We start from the raw sequence: 20194 nt of genomic DNA on the forward strand, positions 1-20194 counted from the left end.
ACAACACTAATTTTGGAGTGATTAAAAGAGTTCAAGTCAACTTTATACACAAGGCATAAGGTAGATTTGGAATTGAACTTTGGGAGATCTTACTCATTTTTCTTGAAAATTTCAGAATATGATATGAATAAATTCACCTAAGTTCGATGAGTAGAGAGAACTCCCCCTTGATATGTGCATATAATTTAGAAATGAAATCCAAGAGCACATATATATGAATCGTGAATTTTGACAAAGTTTCTCCTACAAATGGAAATCGAGGCATACAACATACAAGATATATATGATATAAGCTTATAACGGTTAGCACAATCTCATCAAGCCACAAAGGTGAACATAATCGATAAGAGTATCACAAGACAACGTAGTTCTTCATGAATTACAAACTAGATCCACAAATCAAGTTCAAATAACAAAACGAGTCCATGCAAGACATAAAGCATAAACATGCAATGCAACAAAGTTCGGCATATATAACTCATGAGTAGCAAGAGGAAGCAAAGCGAATAATGCCCATGCGAAGTCCATGAGCTCCCCATAGATCCAGGCATGCATCACTCCAAGCTGTCCTTCTCCCCCTTTGGCATCAATGACCAAGAAGCTCAATCCATCGGAGGCGGAGGCGGTGGCGGCAGATAGAAGGGTTGGTGTGGATAGAACTCTGGAGGCGGCACTGGAGCCGGGAAGACCGAGTAGAAGTGGTCTGAGAAGCCCGTGAAAGCAGTGTGAAACGTGTCAAAATGCTGCTCTAACTGCTGCTGTCGCTGCTCAAGCTGCTGGAACTGCTCAGAAGAAGGCATATCCTCAAAGCGGGAGTCCAAAGCTGCTATGTCTGAGTGGAGATCCTCTTGAACTCCTCTCATCTGGGCCATCATAGGCTGGAACATGGCTTCATTGAAGTGCTGAGTCATCTGCTGCTGCATGTTCTGGAAACCTAAGTTCATCTGAGTCTGCATCTGGGTCACAAGGCCATCCATATGAGAAGTCATACCCTGCTGCATCGATGCAAAGTATGGGTCAAAGTACCCAGCTGGAGGTGCCCACTGTGGCTATACTGGAGGCTGTGGAGGTGGCATAGCATGCTGTTCTGCCTCTCCTCCCATGTGACCACCCTCATCACCCTCATCATCATCCTCATCATGGTCCTCCTCCTCTATATCATCACCGGGGAAAGGAGTCAAGGGCCTTAGAAGAAATGATGTATCATTCTTGAAAGGCCTAAAAGGAGTGCTTGCACTCACAAACCCCTCTGAAGTTGGTCTTGGCCTTGATGATAGACATGATATATGGGGCAAAATACATGTTCATCTCAAGGTTGAGTCTCAGATCTGCTAGCTGATCCATGATGAGAGCTATCACATTAATTTTGTTTCCATGCATAACATGAGATATTACATTCCAATACCACCCTCTGACTTTATCCTTGTTCCCACTCTTTGGCATGAAGGTAACTCTAGCAATCTTGTTAATCACAGCAGGATGATGCCTAAGACCGTGAGTACCTCCAAAGACTCTAGCAATCCCCAAATGTGCAGGCTCATAGAACATGGGATAGTCATTTTCATCAAGTGGGTTTTCTAGCACAATATTGGCACTTTGCTCATCCTTAAGAAACTCATAATCCAATTGATTTGCAGCAGCAAATTGAGCAAAAGTGGCATAGTATGTTCTCTTTTCAGTTGTCCACCAAATTTTTTCTTCTTCTATGCTAATCTCTAAGGTGGCATAAAACCGACGGATCACTGTTTCATTCTAGTCACATCTATGCTGAAGAAAGTTAGCTAAACCCATGGTTTCAAATCTATCAACAAGTTCTGTCATGACTGGCTGTGATCTCATATAAGCTAAGTCTATGGTCTGATGTTTGAAAACTGTCTTCTTAACCATATGACCAAATAATGCATCAATCTGTACCTCAGTTCTGAAGTAGAGGATGTTGGTGTCACATGGTACGTTGAGCTGGTTCACTGATCTTGCATTAGAGTATGACTCAATGGTCCATTGCCTGCTAGGAAGATCAAGCCCCATGAGATCAGTGACATCATCTTCTTCACCCTCAACATCTTCTTCGGAAGATTCATCTCCAACACCCCCAACAGATGATGCAGCAGCCATGTCACTTGGGTTAGGAGCATAGTCCTCATCATCGGAGTCATCACCATCTCTTTGTCTTTTGGAAGACACTGCCTTTTTAATCTTTGAGGTAGTGGCCTTGAGAATCTTCTGAGGTGGCCTGAGATCAATAATTAATCATAAGAACAATTATTCAGGCATTAGAATCAATCCGCAATGAAACATATCACTTCATTAGTTATTCTAAAAAATCTGATACTAGCAGACCATCCGCACTCTGAACACGGATAGTCCACAGTTCACTGAACCCAGAGCGGACCATCCGCGGTCAGCAAGCGGACCGTCCGCAACCCATCTGTTCATGCATAGTGACTGAAAATCGCCCCCAACTTTGATTCATCCATAACTTGAGTTTTGATTCAAGTCCACCAACCAAAATTTAACCAAAGCATCTCCTCATCACTAGAAACAAGATCCCCCAAGTATTTTCATGAATCCATGGCCCAAAAATAGATCAGAGGCCCTAACCCTAACTCTTTCCAATGATGAAATCCAAGAACAAGAGTTAGGGATTCAATGAAATACCGAGAAGATATGATGGAGAATGACGCGGAGTGTCCGGGGATGCGCTCGGACCGTCCGGGAATCACGCTAAATGACCTTGACCTTGTGAGCTCCCCCCACGTGCTTGAGAGAGAGAGGGATGGCAAAATGAGTGGATGTGGTCGGGTTTGGTGGAAGGGGAATGAGACACAACCATATATGTCAAGTTCTGGCCGACCCCACCTTTCTGCGCACAGGCGGACCGTCCGCGGACCAATGGCGGACAGTCCACAGTACATTTCTACGGCTGATTTCATCTCTGCAGAGTCTCTGGTGGAAAAATCCAATGAACAGCGGACCGTCCGCCTCTTACCTGCGGACCGTCCGCTCTACCAAATTTCAGACAGCCCAGAATTTTGCCAACTTTCACAATTCTAACTTCAATTTGGGATCATTGCTCATATAAAATTCCAAAAATCTCAAAACTAGCATGGATACCTTCCAAAGACTCATATGCATAGATGAGCAGAAGGCCCGAGGCCCGGTAGCCCGGCCCAAGCACGGGCGACCAGTGGCGGACCCAGGTTGTGATGGGAGCCTGGGCCAATACAATACAAGGCACCCATTTCTTCTTAGCTCTGGGCCTCTAGCACAAAAGACGAACGATAGATTTATCGGGTAGCATCTTGTGACTCAGTGACTGCTGCCTCGGAGCCCGGGCCGGTGCCCAGGGTTGCCGGGACTTGGGTCCGCCGCTGCGGGCACCCCGCACGACCCAAGCACGGCACAGGCCCGAAGACACCGGGCCCGGGCTAGGCACGGCACGGGTCTCGGGCCGGGCTTGGGCCGCCAGGCAGGCCCGTCGGGCGGCACGGCACGTAGAGGCACGTTAGCTTATATATAACTAAAATTATATACTTATATATTAACTTATAACTTGTCATTTGTCAATAAGTTAACTTATAGATGTAACTTATGTGTTTTTTTAATATTTATGAACTTAATGATATTTGAGAAATGATATTTAGCTTATACGATTCTTTAAACATTGTGAAATTGATATCCTCATATGTTTATGGGCCATTTGGGCCGGCCCGGCACGTCATTTTGGTCGGGCCATTTGGGCCGGCCCGGCACGAAAATAGGCCTATGGGCCAGGCCTGGGCCGTCGGCCAAGCACGAAGCCCGGGGCAGCCCGGCACGGTGGCACGACGGGCCAAACTTGGCCCGGCACGATTGAGCCGGGCCCGGCCCGGGCCCGGGCTGGGCCGGGCCGGGCGGCCCGTTTGCTCATCTATACTCATATGAGAGAGTAAGAACGAACAATTAAAAATAAATCGAGTAAAATCAAGAAAACTCATAAATAGCTCAAAAAAAGCCTAAAAAAATTTAGAAAATTGAAACAAGAGATGCATTGAAGAACCACATGCCATATGTACTAGTTTTCAAGCCACATTTGAGAAGTTAATGATATTTAGCTCATTTCTCAACTTGCAAAACCGAGATTCATCCACTGACTTGGTAAATATATCGGCTAATTGATCATCCGTACCAATTCCATCAATCTTGATATCACCCTTGCTCACATGATCTCTAAGAAAATGATGACAGATATCAATATGCTTGTTCTTGAATGTTGCACCGGATTAGTTGTAATTTTCACGGCGCTTTCATTATCACACATTAAGAGAATCTCATCAAACTTCACACCAAAGTCAAGAAGAGTTTGGTTCATCCATAATAGTTGTGCACAACGACTTCCGGCCAAAATATATTCCGCTTCGGCGGTTGAAAGAGCCACATAATTTTGCTTCTTTGAAGACCAAGAAACAAAAGACCTTTCAAGAAATTGACAATCACCGAAAGTGCTTTTCCTATCAACCTTGCACCCAGCATAATCCTAATCCGAAAATCCAATCAAGTCAAAATAAGCACCCTTGGGATACCATAAACCAATATTAGGAGTATACTTAAGTATCTCAAGATGCGTTTGACGACGGTCAAATGACATTCTCTAGGTGCGGCTTGAAATCGTGCACACATGCAAACACTAAACATGATGTCGGGCCTATTAGAAGCATGACACGCCGTGTTGATTACTTTGGCCCAAAAATTATCCGAAACATTATACTTGGAGAGCATTGATCTAGCCATATCAATCAAGGTCCTATTTTTCCTTTCAACAAGACCATTTTGCTCCGGAGTGGACTTGGTTGAGAACTCATGCTTGATTCCCTTTTCATCACACAATTCCTCAACTCTTGTGTTTCTAAACTCACTTCCATTGTCACTCCTCACTTTTTTCACCTTGTGCTCGAATTCATTCTCGGCCCTTGTTATGAATTTCTTGAATATATTATATGTATCGGCCTTGTCATGTAGAAAGAAAACACATGTATATCTTGAATAATTATCCACTACCACATGACAATAGCAATTTCCTCCAATGCTTCTATATGTTGTAGGACCAAATAAATTCATATGCAATAATTCTAATGGTCTCTCGGTTGACATAACACTCTTGGAGGGATGAGCATTTGCAACTTGCTTTCCGGCTTGACATGCACTACATAACTTATCTTTTTCAAATTTCACATTCTTCAAGCCAACTACTAAATCATGCTTCAAGAGTCGGTTGAGTTATTTCATGCCAACATGACCAAGTCTTCTATGCCATGACCAACCCAAAGATTATTGAGAGAACAAGCAAGTGGACAAATTTGCCTCTAGTAGTAAAATCCACAAGATATACATCCTCATGTCTAAATTTCGTGAAGATATGATCATTTCCATCCAAACTAGTCACTACAAAATCATCTTTAGTGAAACTACACTTATAACCAAAATCATAAAGTTGAGTGACCGACAAGAGATTGAACTTGAGAGAATCAGCTAGCAAAACTTTTGAAAGAAAATGATCACTTGAGATAGCAATTGTACCAACTCCTTTGACCTTGCCTTGGTTATTGTCACCAAAGATAATATCACTATAGCCAATCACATTATCATCAAGAGAGGAAAACATCTTTGGATCTCCGGTCATATATTGAGTGCATCCACTATCAAGCACCCAATGTCTTCCTCCGGCCTTATAATTCACCTACAAAAGAGAAGTAACTCTTTTAGGTACCAAATTTTCTTGGGTACTTGGATGTTAGTGACCAAAGTTTTAGACACCCAAATGGCATTCTTTTTAGCACCATATATAGGTAACCCAATATATTTAGCACTAACACAACCCTTAGAATCCCTCATAAGAACATAACTAGAATCAAAGGATATGACTTTGTTGTTGGTGCAATTTTTCTCATTGTGGCCCATCTTCTTGCACTTTTCACAATAGGGCCGTCCATCTTTCTTCACAAAGACGGTCTTGGTGGCATAAAAGGCCTTCTTGCCCTTCTTTGGAATATACCCATGACCTTGCCTATTCAAGGTGAACTTTTGGCTTGACCAATAATGATTGAATTTGGCTCTACTATCATAGCACTTGCTCAAATCATTGGTCAAATAAATAACTTCCTTCTTCAACTTTTTATTTTCCAAAACAAGTGACTCATCACAAGAAGACATATCACTTGTGCCGCATGAGGGGTTAGTAGAGCTAGATACACAATATGATTTGCAAGTTTCACTACTAGCCTCCATGCTTAACTTAGCCTTGTCTTTGTGATCAAGCAAGATGTTGTGAGCTTCCTCAAGCTTCTCATGAGTTTCCTTAAGATTCTCATGAGAAGTCTTTAGCTTCTCATAGGAAGCTTGGAGTGAACCATATCTCAACTCCAAGTCCTTCAACTTTGCCTTTTTTCTTGATCATAAGTTCACCGGCATCGTTGAGCATGTCTACAAGATCATCATATGAAAATTCTTCAAGTTCATCATCTTGTAATACCTTTGCACCACCCTTTGCCACAATACAATGTGGTGTAGAGAAGAGTGATGGAGCCTCCTTGATGGCGATCCCGGCATCTCCCTTGGATGGCTTGTCATCGTCATCATCATCATCATCATCGGAGTTTGCGTCGGAATCCCACTCAACAAAATAGGCTTGACCATTTCTCTTCTTCTTGATGAACTTCTTCTTCTCCTCATTTTTTTTTGTCTTTCTTGTTCTTGTCATTCTTCTTGTTTGGACAATTTATAATGATATGACCGACTTCACCACATTGAAAGCATGTCTTGTCAACAAAAAGATTTTTCCTTGATGATTGTCCTCTCTTGCCAAAGGTCATCTTGCTCATCATCCTATTGAACCTCTTGAAAAATAGAGCCATCTCCTCATCCAATTCTTCTTCTTGACAACCACTTCTTCAATTTTGCTATGTTGAGCCTTGAAAGCCACATTTTTTGTCTCATCAATTGTTCCACCTTGAGCTTCATCTTGAGATTTATTGAGCATATCATGAGTAAGTACTTCTCCCAATATTTGTGTGAGAGTAGCGGTCTTCACATTTGACCTCACAAGCAAGGTCACAATAGTGTCATATCTCTCCGGAAGACTTCTAAGGAACTTGTGAGAGAAATCCGCATCCAGCACTTCAAATCCAAGACCCTTGAGCTCATTCACAATATCATTTAGCAGGTTGAACATCTCGGCTACACTCCCATCCTTCATGACAAATTCACTAAATTTGCCCTTGAGCACATACAACTTGGCCTCCTTCACACTTGATGTGCCCTCATGAATTTCCATGAGCTTCTTTCATATCTCATTTGCATTTGTGAGAATTTTAACTCTATTAAACTCACTCACATCAAGAGCACTAAAGAGCACATTCACCCCTTGATCATTTAGTACTTTATTTTCCTCATCTAGCGGGGTCAAATTCTTTGCATCTAGGATGACATACCCATCATTCACAACTCTCCACAATTTTCTACTCATAGATGAGATGAGCCGACATCCTAGTTTTCCAATAGTCATAATTGTTTCCATCAAAAAAAGGTGGCTTCCCAATATGAATACCATTATCACTAGTCATTGTTCTACTCCTAGATGGTTAAATCCGTAATTAAGGAGTACTTAGCTCTGGTACCACTTGTAGAATCAAGAACACCGACTAGAGGGGGGTGAATAGGCGGTTTAAAACTAAAAACACGAACACTAGAGAAATTTAATCAGTAACAAAAGAAAGCCCTATGTCATGATACAACTATCTCTAGTTTGGGTTTGCAACCTAGGGTGATAATATATAAATCAAGCTCTAGTAGTGTAAAAAGCTCAAAGTAAATGCAATAATCAACGTGAGCAAGAGAAATAACCGAGCTTTACATAAGAACTTTTTTCCGTGGTGTCGATGACTTGCCAGTCACCCCTAATCCACGTTGAGGTGGATTCCAAGAATCCACCGCTCCTTTATCAAGAACTCTCTTGATCTTAAGCCAGTTTGAATCAAGGAACCGCTCGACACCTCGATTCCACTAGAGTTGCTCTTCACCACTCCGGCGAGGTGAGCACAAAACCTCTCACAACTGAAATCGGGGCTCCTCAATAATCTCCTTGGAGGTGCTCCACGAAATCCACTTCTCCAAACCATCTAGGGAGCGGCAACTCCCAAGAGTAACAAATCGATGACGCTTGCTTGAAGTTTCCTTAGTGCCACAAAACTCAAACTCTTGATGCAATGCACTAGGATGCTCTCACACTCTCAAGAATGCAATCTCTAAGCAAGAATGTGTGAGAGTGATGGCTCAGCCCTAAAGAGTCAAGTATGCAGTCCAAATGGCCATGAGAGCCTCCCAAAGTCCGGGCATTGAGTATATATAGACATCCCCTCAAAAACTAGCCGTTACACTCTTTCTTGCATAATCACGGACCGTCCGCGGTTCAAAAACCGGACTGTCCACCCTTATAAACTAGTGAGTCAAAGTGCAATGATTGTGTATCAGAACTAGCCGCTGGAGCCCTGACGGACTGTTCGCGCCCTAGGGGCGGACCACCCGTTGTTAAAAGTCCTAAACCACCAGAGACGAAAAACGTCTTTGGTCACTTTTCAAAGTGGCCGGCGGATCGTCCGCGCCGCAGGGGCGGACCATCCGCCGTTCAACCTTAAGTCCCACCAGAGACTCAAAACGTCTCTGGTCAAATTGTCAAGTGACCAGCGGACCGTCCGCTGTTCAAGCTATCGGCGCAAACATGGACAACATCCTCTCTGGTCATTTTAGGTTTATACCGGCGGACTGTCCGCCCAATAGGGATGGACCGTCCGCCCTTGAATTTCAATTCCCACCAGAGACAGCCATGTCTCTGGACACATTTTCCAAGTGTATGGCGGACCGTCCGCCCCTCTAGGCCGAACCGTCCGCCCTTGATCTGTCAACTCAAGTTTTTGAATCCGCTTTCAAACCTTTCAAAACGTCGTTAGCTCTCATGCATGCATCTAGATATTTTGAGCAAAATGGCAGTAAAGACCCGTCAAGCACGAGTACACGACCTCTCTTGATAGTACGGCTATCTATCCAACAAACCCGGTCATTTTTCATCCATTAATCGCCTTATGACCGGTAAAATACAAAAGCCCTATATAATACCTTTGCCTTGAGCCCGAGCTTTGCACATCATCTCCAAAATGTCATATGATCACAATCAAATCCCTTTCATCCTGGGTGAACCTATGCTCATTATCTCAAATGAAATTGTTAATCCACAAACCATTGTCATTAATTACTAAAACTAAAATTAGGGGCCTAGATGCTTTCAGACGTGCAAGGCCGCCGCCGAGGAGAGGGCCGCCTGCCTAAAGGCCGCCCGTGCCGACCCCTCGGCGGAATTACCCTTGGCCTTGGGTCAGCTTTGCCAGCTTGCCGAAGGAGTGCGCGCCCTGACGTGTTGCTTCCAGGATGTTTGGAAGCAGACTGGCTTGGGTGAGGTCGAGTTCGCTCCTCGGAGCGATCCCACCATGGGCGAGCTCTACCTCCTCCCCGGGATGGAGCTCCTAGGCGTCCTGCTAGGGGAACTTGGTGGCGTTCTCCAGCAAGCCGTCGAGGAGAGTTCCTGGTCGCTGGCCACGGAGGCGGTGCAGCTTGTACAGGCCAGCCTGTGGTCCCGCCTCCCTGACGTCCCCGTGCAGGAGGCCGCGGAGGGCATCATCCGCGGGTTCGAGGTGGAGGCACGTGCTCGGACTGAGGCCATGGCGAGGGAGGGGGTGAACACCATTGCCCCGGTGCCTGCCAGCGGCCCTCCCGTTGGGGACGCCGCAGACCCAGAGGCCCAGCCCGAAGTCCCAGCGGAGGAGGCGGTCGCCGGCCAGTAGGGCCCTCCTTTGTCTTATTTTGTTTGATGTAGATATTCAGCGCCTCCGTGCACTTGTAACGAACTCCCCTGAGGGAAGCAGTTTCGTTTGCAATGGGCGTCTTGGCCAGCCCATCTTATTTTTGGCCGTTGTCGTTTTCTTGTTGCCGTGCCGTTGGGAAAAGCCAGTACACCGTGCACTCCCTCGCCTCGCTAGAGTCCCTGGGGGTGCTCAGCGGCGAGGCCTGCACCGCCTCCCTTGACGTGATGAGTAAGCCAGGTCAGGGGGAGCGGCCGTCGTGGCACGCATGCCTTGGGCCCGACCGGTGCTCGGATCCTCATGGCGCCCATGCTGCGCTGCCAGTCCTATTGATCGGGGCGCGTGGCGGGGCCGGAGCAGTTGTCGTGCTCGCCTTGCCCTGCCATCGCGCCGCCCGAGGAGCTGAGCGAGGTAGAGAGCACACCGGAGTAGGGGAGTTCCTTGGATACAAGTGGATCCTTCCAGGGTCCCACTGGGAGACCTTGGTAAGACCACCCGTGACCCCTACCGGGCTATAAATGGCCAGGCAAGGGGGGCTTCTTCAAGCTCAAGTCCTCCTAGCCCTAGCCAAGAGATGGCCAAGCCACCAGACCTGAGTTCCATGGCGGGACCCCGGGGCTCCTCTCCAGGGTCACCCTTGCAGTCGTTGTTGGTGTTTACCGCCAAGCCTGCTCAGGGATACCCTTAGCAGTAAGGTTTGTAGGTAGGGATCGACTGCTCTGAAACTCGATGGTGCAAGGAACACAAAGATTTAGACAGGTTCAGGCCGCGAGTTGTGTAATACCCTACGTCCTGTGTGGTGGTTTGTATTGTCTTAGGTGTTGATGATTATTTGGAGGGGGTCCCTGCCTGCCCTTATATATCCGGGGGGACAGGGTTACATGGAAAGTCCTAGTCGAGTACAGTTGGAGTCCTACTACAACACAAGCGGGTAGTTTTCTTTGTACTACAGCTAGTTCTACGCCTATTCGGGTAGTTACAAGAGAGGTAAGGTACATCCATGAGCTATTCCTTACTCTAGAATATTCTATGCCTATAAGCAGTCCCGCTGCCCCGGGTCTGACAAGCCCCCGAGCTCTTCGTAGCTGAGTCCTGCAGGCATCGAGTACTTGGCTGACGTCTTCGAGTACTTCAAGTAGTCAGTACGTCCTTCTGGTTACTTCTGGGCCTTCCTTCAGATACGTCGAGTAGTCCTTCAAGTACTTCTGGTTGCTCTGAGGCTGTGAGGTGCTCTAGCCCCGAAATCTTGATCATATATGGTGCGCGAAGTATTCGCGCTCCATATATGGTGCGAAATCTTGATCACTTCAGTCTTTTTCCTTCTTTATTTTCAAAAATTTGAAAAATAAATCTCTGATGCCTATATCCTGCAGCCCGCGAGCCTTAATTCAAAATCCCTTTTGCTGTGAGTAGCCCCCGAGCGTAGATTTGGAATTAAGGATTTAAGACGTGGTATTAGATTTTATCCTTCAAATTATTTGCAGGATTCATCAGATTCGGAATCCGAAAAGACCACTTTTTCGGGTAAAATCCCAGAAAAATGATACAATTGGATCCGCCACGCTGATTGCACCCGAAATAACTTCAGGAATAAAACCCGACATGTACGGCTCTTTATTCAGTGCTCACATGAGATGTTACTGTTTGGAGAATCTGCATTATTGCATCTTTGACTGCGTCCGTGAATGCTGCAATGAATGCGTCCATGAAACGTGCACTGTTGATTCACGGGTTCTCCTCAGTAAGCCCCTTTGTGGCTATAAAAGGCAAGGGAGAGGCCTTTGCCAGAAGCACCAAAGTGTAGCAACCATGGCTTATCCTTGGTGTTCTTGCTCTCGCCCTCCTGAAGTTTGTGTAGTCCTTTCCAGCAAAAGATGCTAGAAGAGAACTTGCGAGTGACAAGAGAAGTCCCTGCTACCTCATCCTACCACTCCCATGCTCTCATTGGATCTATTTTGGACATCATGTCTTTGCATCTTCCAATGAGGCAAGTTCTTTGTGGACTGGTTGAGTCTAATTGTGTCATACTCTTGGAGATGAGCCGCTCACGCTGGCTGGGAGGCTTCGCAAGGTGCCTGGAGCCTTCGAGAGGTTTGTCTCCACCATCACCCGCCAGTACGTGGGTCACGTACTTGGGCTGGTGAAATCCTACTGGCCAACCACTCGTCTGGACGCCCTTGGACAGGGAGCCAAAGCTGACTGTACGGAGGACAAATTTTGTCAGTATTTGACAGAAACTTCCACTGTGGCCGACCAGATCGTAGAGTCCTTGAGCAATGCAGAGTCTCCTTGAACTTTTTATTGTAATTGAGTTGGCGTGTGGGCCAAAAGTACTTTTTTGGACAAATGTTGAATATTCGTATAATGTAAAGTACTTGTTTGTGTTTGGGATTATAGAATCCGTTGATTTGTCGAGTAGTTGTACTCGACGGTCCTGAGTGTAGGCAGCATCGCGCCCACTCAGTCATAATAGTAGATACAATGGATTGTATTCGTGGGTGCCTTAAGAGGCAAAGCATTCTCGATTAGGGTAGAGTTTTTATGATTCTAGTTTAAAACCTTGGTGCTAACCGGTTAGGATTGAATCCCTCGGGATTAACCAAGTGGGAATAGCACCATAAGAGTGAAAAAAGCCGTAGCTTTGAGTGGGTTTCCTTTATGAGGAAATGCGTAGCTGTTATGGACCTGGTTTGTCCAAACGGGGGGAAACTCTTATCGAGTATTTAGGAGGTATAAGAAGTTTCTTGATAGATAAGAAGACATGCATCTCTCGACAACTACTCAGAGTACTAAGGGAGAACAGGAATTCTTTTTGTATCTCAAGCAAGCGAGTAGTACCCGTCAAGTACTCAAGGCAAAAAGATTCTGTAATGGAGGTTCCCATAGTAGATTAAGCAAGCGGGAAACTTATGTCAACCTATTTTATCTGTACTCCTTGAGGAGTTTTCGTAGTTGACCAATTAGGATAGACCTTGTTTGGTTACCCAGATAGTATGCAACTATTTACGAGAATGTCCCAAACTACTCGATCGTATCGAGTAGTATGTTCTATTAATGGACTGGATTGATTTCTAGAATAGGACTGTTAGGATTAAACTTCGTCGAGTTAACCAAGACGTGAATATTCTAGAAATATCCCCAACTTACTCGAGCAAGGCCAGTAAGGCGTCCTACCTGAGGACTGGAGTAACTCTAGGGCAAGTCTGTTAGGTACTAACCCCGTCGGGTTGTCCAAGACGAAGGTGCCGAAAGAGTATCCAAAACCTACTCGAGCGAGCGAGTAGGGTGTCCTTTAACAAGGACTGGAGTCATCTATAAGAAAGAACTGTTAGGTACGAACCCTGTCGTGTTGCCCAAGATGTAAATGTCAAAAAGATATCCAAAACCTACTCGAGCGAGGCGAATAGGGTGTCCTTCGGCGTCTCCTTCCACCACAGTGGACCCGTCAAGTGGGACCGGGGCTACTCCTTCGGCGAGTAGTTCCAATATAAATAAAGTCATTGATGCGGGGAAACAGGCCATAGTTGTGAAACTTACCCGTAAGTTTGGCGTCAAGGGTCTTGCTCTGAGAAGAGCTCCTTCATAAGTTCCTCAGAACTTGTGGCTATAGGATCTGCTTTTGTGTCTAGTAGTTTTTAACTACTTTGTCTTTTCAGCGATGCAGTCCTGGAGGGGAACGTGGAGACTGAATCCTCGGTCTCCAAATCGGTGGAGGAGAAGCCCCCGAATACTCCTTATGTGAGTGTTCAAGATGCGGAAGCCATGGCCAACGCCATGCTTCTGGATTCTCCCTTGCCAAATTCCGAAAGGAGCAATGAGGTCCTAGAGGATGGCGGAAGCGACAAGCTTCCGGAGGAGGGAGAAGGCGTGAAGCTTCCTAAGGAAGGCGGCAAGGATCAGCCCGAGGAGACCCCTGTAGGTAAGCTTGTGTCTCCTTGTAGGAAAAGTATCTTTTCTCTGCTCTTAATTTGATTAAGTAGCATGTTGTTCTTGTAGATTCCCAAAATATAGGGAATATTGTGGGGAGGATTGAAGATGTGCCCAAAAGGGCTGTTTCTGAGGTGCTGGCGAGTACTTCCCAGGTCACATCGGGAAGTGGCTTGTCGCGTGAGAAGGTGGAGCTTGCTTTCAAGCTGCTGGAAGTAAGTAGTCGAATACTTCGAGTACTTTATCTTAGATCGAGTAGTACACTGATCTCTTTATTTGCAGGAGGCATTGGGACGGGAGGATGATCGGTCCCAGGATGAAACAGAGCTGAATGCTCTGAAGGAGAGGGTTAAGACGCTCTCATCCGAGAAGTCTGCTTTCGAGGGGAAGCTTAAAAAGCTCTTCCAGTCCAAGAAAGGTTAGTCTTTAGCATACATGATGCAGTCGACTAGTTGATCTGCTTGGTGTTTATAAGATTTTTCTTTTAATCGAGTACACAACTTGTGTAAAATCTTTAAAGATTCAGGAAAGCTTAGTACTGGATCTAAAGATTCTTATGTACCGAAATGCAGATGAGATTGAAAGACTCAAGAAGATCAAGGCGGATTCAGACCAGGAGATGAAAGGAGCCCTGAAGTAGCTGAAGGAGCTATCCGAGTCCTAAGATTTGATGCAGCAGGAACTTGTCGCGCTGCGGGAAGTCAGAGACGCTGGCTAGGAAATAGCCGAGGCTATGGATGTCCCTGAAAGGGACGGAGATGAACTGCTTTCGCTAGCGGGGAGACTTTGTAAAGTACCCGAGGCCTTCGAGAGGAATGTCTCCACAATCACCCGCTAGTACGTGGGTCACGTACTCGGGCTGGTGAAGTCTTACTGGCCATCTACTCGTCTGGACACACTTGGGAAGGGAGCCAAATCTGACTGTACGGATGAGCAATTCCATCAGTATGTGGAAGAAACTTCCGTGGTGGCCAACCAAATTGTGGAGTCCCTGAACAAGCCTGATTCTCTTGATCTTCGAATGAGTTTGAGTTGGCACGTGGGCCGGGAGTACTATTTGGACAAATATTGAATATTTGTGTAATGTTTGAGTACTCGTTTTATGGTAGGATTGTGAAATCCTTTGATGTGTCGAGTAGTTATACTCGAAAGTCCTGAGTGTTGGCAGCATCGCGCCTACTCAGTTATAATAGTGGATACGAGGAATTGTATCCGTCGGTGCCTTAGAAGGTAAAATATTCTCGGATAGAATTGAGTTTGCATGGTTCTGGATCAGAACTCTAGTGCTGACCGGTTAGGATTGAATCCCGCAGGATTAACCAAGTGGGAAAAGCACTATAAGAATGTTAAAAAGCCGTAGCTTAAAGTAGATTTCCTTTTCAAAGGGAATGCTTTGTTTGAGCGAAGCTCACATGAACTTAGTTGTCCAATGGGATGGAAAACTCTTATCAAGTGTTTGGAGAAAATATGTTCCCTAATAGATAGGTGAACAAGAGGCTCTTGTCAACCTATTTTAGAGTATCAAGAACTTGATCATACTCCTTGAGGGATTTTCGTAGTTGACCCGTTAGGATAGACCTTGCTTGGTCACCCAAATAATGTACAACTGTTATGAAAATATCCCGGACTACTCGATCTTATCGAGTAGTTGTTGGTATTTCTTAACTCTTACAAAGGAATCCGCAAGCGCACGGAAATACCGTTGTAGCACTTCACCCGTGAGTATTCAGGGTATCGTATTTCCACGGGGAATGGAGGTACTAACCTTCTAACAGGTTTGTCCAAGGACAAACAAGAGGCAGGTAGGCGAGGATAGAGAGGATTCCTATGGCTTAGAGTTCTAGTAAGATAGGTTCTACCTCCACTTGCCTACTTCGGGCACCGGCTTACTCCTGGTTTGCCAAGAGTATCCGGCTATTAGCTCTACACCCAACCCTCACCTGGGGGACTACAAAGGACGGACAGGACTGTCACCACCTGCCGCCTACCCCGACAGACCGTGGAGAAGGTATGCAAACAACGGTAACCCCCAGCCTAGACACCACGTCTACGCTAGCGATTACTACTCTAGCCCCGACTCCATCAAAGACTCGAGCCATTAGACTAGAGCACCCGTCACGAGGACGGACGATGATCCCGTAAGCAAATAAAGAATAGAACTTACTTTACTAAAAGACAAGCTACCATAAAAGATCACGAATACTTACTTAAGAAAGAAAGCATTCGTCGAGGTACAAATTGGAGAAGAGCGCCGACAGGCCAGCGCCCCTCCGAACTACCCCTCACTCTCGCTCCCCATTTCTAAGCACTACGGAGGTAGGGCTTCGCCTTGGAGTGGAGCTTTGCTCTTCTTGTTGTATGTTGAATGGGGGGGCTCTCCTCTTCCTTATACAGCCCTCCAAGGGTGGATCCTTCAGTGAACTTCCGAGGTGGAAACATCCGTGGCTGGCATAGGCAGTGCGGTGGGAGTCTGCAGGCCAAAGATGGACCTGTTTGGGCCCAGTAGGGGTTCGGGCGACCCAGAGGGTCGGCCGGCCCCAAATGGTGCCCCCTCAGGCCCTCCTTCCTCTGTACAGCTGGTAGGTGGGCCCTGGTGTTGCTCCTTTGTGTTCCCTTGAAGTTTTGTTTGGTTTGGTATGTGGCTCTGATTTGTCAGAAGTGTCTTTCTACGTGGACTTGGGAGTTGAATTGATTTGTGGTGTGGCCCTCCAATTCTTGTGCTCTCATACAATGCTTTGAAATGTACATTTATCTTTGTTTGAGCACGGTTTTCCTCCGTATGCAGACATGGTCTCCTGAAAACAGTGTTTCACCAAAACTTGTGGAAATGATTAGTATTAAACTCCTATCTCTAGTTTGATGTTTGTTTTGTCACTGTTATTTGAAAGAGTTGACTGTCGAATTTGGCACTTAAGGACCGTCAACAGTAGTGTGTCCTATGCATGGACTGGATTGATTTCTAGAATAGGACTGTTAGGATTGAACTCCGTCGAGTTAATCAGGACGTAAATATTCTAGAAATATCCGAAACTTACTCGAGCAAAGCGAGTAAGGTGTCCTACCTGAGGAATGGAGTGACTCTTAGGGCAAATCTGTTAGGTACGAGCCTTGTCGGGTTGCCCAAGACGAAAATGCCGAAGGAGTATCCAAAACCTACTCGAGTCAGCGAGTAGAGTGTCCTTTAACCAAGGATTGGAGTAATCCTTAAGACAGAACTGTTAGGTACGAACCCCGTCGGGTTGCCCAAGGCGTAAATGTCGAAAAGATATCCAAAACTTACTCGAGCGAGGCAAGTAATGTGTCCTTTAACCAAGGACTGGAGTAATCCTTAAGACATAACTGTTAGGTACGAACCTCGTCGGGTTGCCCAAGACGTAAATGTCGAAGGGATATCCAAAACTTACTCGAGCGAGGCGAGTAAGATGTCCTTTAACCAAGGACTGGAGTAATCCTTAAGACAGAACTGTTAGGTACGAACCCCGTCGGGTTGCCCAAGACGTAAATGTCGAAGGGATATTCAAAACTTACTCGAGCGAAGCGAGTGTCCTTTAACCTAAGACTGGAGTAATCCTTAAGACAGAACTGTTAGGTACGAACCCCATCGGGTTGCCCAAGACGTAAATGTCGAAGGGATATTCAAAACTTATTCGAGCGAGACGAGTAAGGTGTCCTTTAACTAAGGACTGGAGTAATCCTTAAGACAGAACTGTTAGGTACGAACCCCGTCGGATTGCCCAAGACGTAAATGTCAAAGGGATATCCAAAACTTACTCGAGCGAGGCGACTAAGGTGTCCTTTAACCAAGGACTAGAGTAATCCTTAAGACAGAACTGTTAGGTACGACCCCGTCGAGTTGCCCAAGACGTAAATGTCGAAGGGATTTGATGCTGCAAAAAATTATAGATTTGGATTTACCTTATTCTCTTATTTATAATCTAGAAATACATGGCCTAACAATCTGGACACATCTTGTGGAGTAGAAAATGACTCACTACCTCATGGAAATTAGGACTCGCTAATAGACAACAAACTTTAGTAGATCAGCCTAATGCTACCTGATAGATTAGCGTTCATCATACCTATTTTTAATAACAAATGGGAATAAAACAATCTTACTAATCTGTTACTCGTATTAAACAATGGCTCTGTACTGATCCCAAAGAAATTAAGTTGATGCAGCTTTCCATATGTAAATTGGTGCATAAAGCATACTTAAACTAATCAGCATAGTGGACCATCAATTGATTAATGCACGTGCAAACTTAAAACATAACCTAAACCAATGTCTCGGGATCACAAAATCATCAAAAACAAATAAACATTCAGACCTCAAGCACAACAGTATGCACCAATAGTTTTAATGCTGACTACAAATCAACTTGTATAGCACTGCAAATAAAAGATTTGAGAAAAAAGACTTTATTCTCACCTTTTTCTTTTGTAGAAGCAGAACGGTCGCGTGTAGGTCGTGAGGGGGCGAATGGCCAAACGGAGCAGATTGATTGGGAGCACAGACCTCCGTTCCTCCCCTTCCTTGAGTAGCAGCAGTACCATTCCCCTTCCTTGCGCAGCAGCAGTACCCCTCCCCTTCTCCTCTCCAGACACGGCTCCTAGGGACACAGCTCCTCCTCCACCTTGGTTCTCAGCAGCGCTGGTAGGATTTCCGGCGCCCTAGTGCTTGAGCCATGGTGCTAGGGTTTGGGGGGCACCTAGCCATTGCTAGGCTGCACGATGCAGATGGGATTTCATGGGCTTGGCGATGCAGACGGAGTGGATGCACGAGCGGCGACGAAGATGAAGGTGGGGGTGGCGCGGTGCTGGGTTGGAGAGGAGCAGGAGGATTTGGGGCAGCAGAGAGGCGAGCTTCAGGGGTCTCGCGAGGAGGATTTGGGGGCAGCGGGAGAGATGGGTTTGAGGGTGCCAACGCAGGGGGGATTTGAGCAGCGCCGGCGCGGCCGCGCGGGAGATGAGTTCAGCGCCGGCGGGAGAGGATTTGGGGGCGCCGCACCAGAGAGGGAAAACCTAGGCGAGAGAAAAATCGGATGAGCCATGAGCACCGGAAAGAGAAACATGTTCCCTAGGAAAATTGTATCACTTCTTAGGGGTATATGCCAACATGGCAGCGAGGGGAGCCTTTCCTGCTATTCACCCTGACGAAAAGTATAAATTCCTAGGAAATGATATGTTTCCCTACGGTTTTAGTATCCCATTGTAGGGAACACAAAGTCTCCCTAGAGTGCTCTGAATTTATCAAGGGAAAGCAAAAACACTAGGGAACTTAGGGATTTCTAGTAGTGGTACGAACCCCGTTGGATTGCCCAAGACGTAAATGTCGAAAAGATATCCAAAGGTAAACCATGACAACTACTCGATAGCTGCCCTGATGCAGCTTTTCGGGATAGTGCTTGAGATGGGGTATTCTGTCTTGTGAGCGAGAACCAAATGGTCGATTTACGGAGGGAATCAACTTTTATTTTGGATTTGTCGAGATTACAATAGTTGTAAAATGACAGACTCTGATTCTTAAAACCTACCCCTTGCTCGTTAGACGTGAGCAATGGTTTACATGAAAAACTTATTTGAGGGTAAAACTAGTCGATACGGTCGTTTGACTAGATTGTAGGTAGAGTTTCCTTTAGGAGGGGTGCCCCGAGGGCCTTGCGGAGTGAGTCGCACTCGAATATCGTGTGAGAGCTCTTCGGGTGGATGAAGCACTTGTGCTGTAGAGTCTTGTTGACCCTGGCTCAGCCGAGAGATGTTTCTCCATGATGTGAGGTGTGCGGTTTACCCTGAGGACGGGTGTTTGTCGGCTTGTACTTCTTGAAGGATGCGGACTTCCTCGCGTTCCTTTCTCCTTGAGATGATGACGTTGCGTGCGTCACGACCAACATTGATCACATTGCGGAGGTCGCAGTTGAAGTAGTCGTAGTTGTCGCCTTGCTGTTCCTGCTGACTGTTGGCTAAGTGCTGGCGCCTGAACGTCCGTTTTTGGTTAAGCAGGCGACGACGCTCGTACAGATCTTCTGCTGGAAGCTGCTCTTCCAGTTGCACGGTGACCGTCACCACTGGAGGAGGTGCAGACGGATCTTGCTTGGTAGTAGCCTGGGCTTCTGTGATTGTGGGAGGAGTAGTTTCCATGTTGTCGGAAAGGTACTCGTCGAAATCATCAGAGTTGTAGTCGTCGAGGTTGAGACGCTCTGTGGGATCACCCTCAGGTTCCTGAACTTCGGAGATGCGAACCATGAGGATTTCACGGCAAAGATCTTGAATCTTTTGGTCTTGTTTGCTTGGGGACGGGTCTAGAGGAGTGCTCTGCTAGAAGGGCGGAACCGTTGGCTGTGATCCACAAATATTGGGATCTTGTGTCTTCCTTAGGTGCA

General features: G+C 46.1%; 1 long non-coding RNA gene across 1 annotated transcript; it reads right to left on the reverse strand.

Annotated features, from left to right (window-relative positions):
* Positions 1-192: 192 nt before the first annotated feature.
* On the reverse strand, positions 193-18888 carry LOC120665527. The gene is made up of 2 exons (XR_005671200.1): positions 18244-18888; positions 193-5716 (listed from the first exon to the last, which is right to left on the reverse strand). It is a non-coding gene; the product is annotated as an uncharacterized LOC120665527 (long non-coding RNA).
* Positions 18889-20194: the final 1306 nt, after the last annotated feature.

Source organism: Panicum virgatum, chromosome 3N (assembly GCF_016808335.1).
Source record: "Panicum virgatum strain AP13 chromosome 3N, P.virgatum_v5, whole genome shotgun sequence".
NCBI lineage: Eukaryota > Viridiplantae > Streptophyta > Magnoliopsida > Poales > Poaceae > Panicum > Panicum virgatum.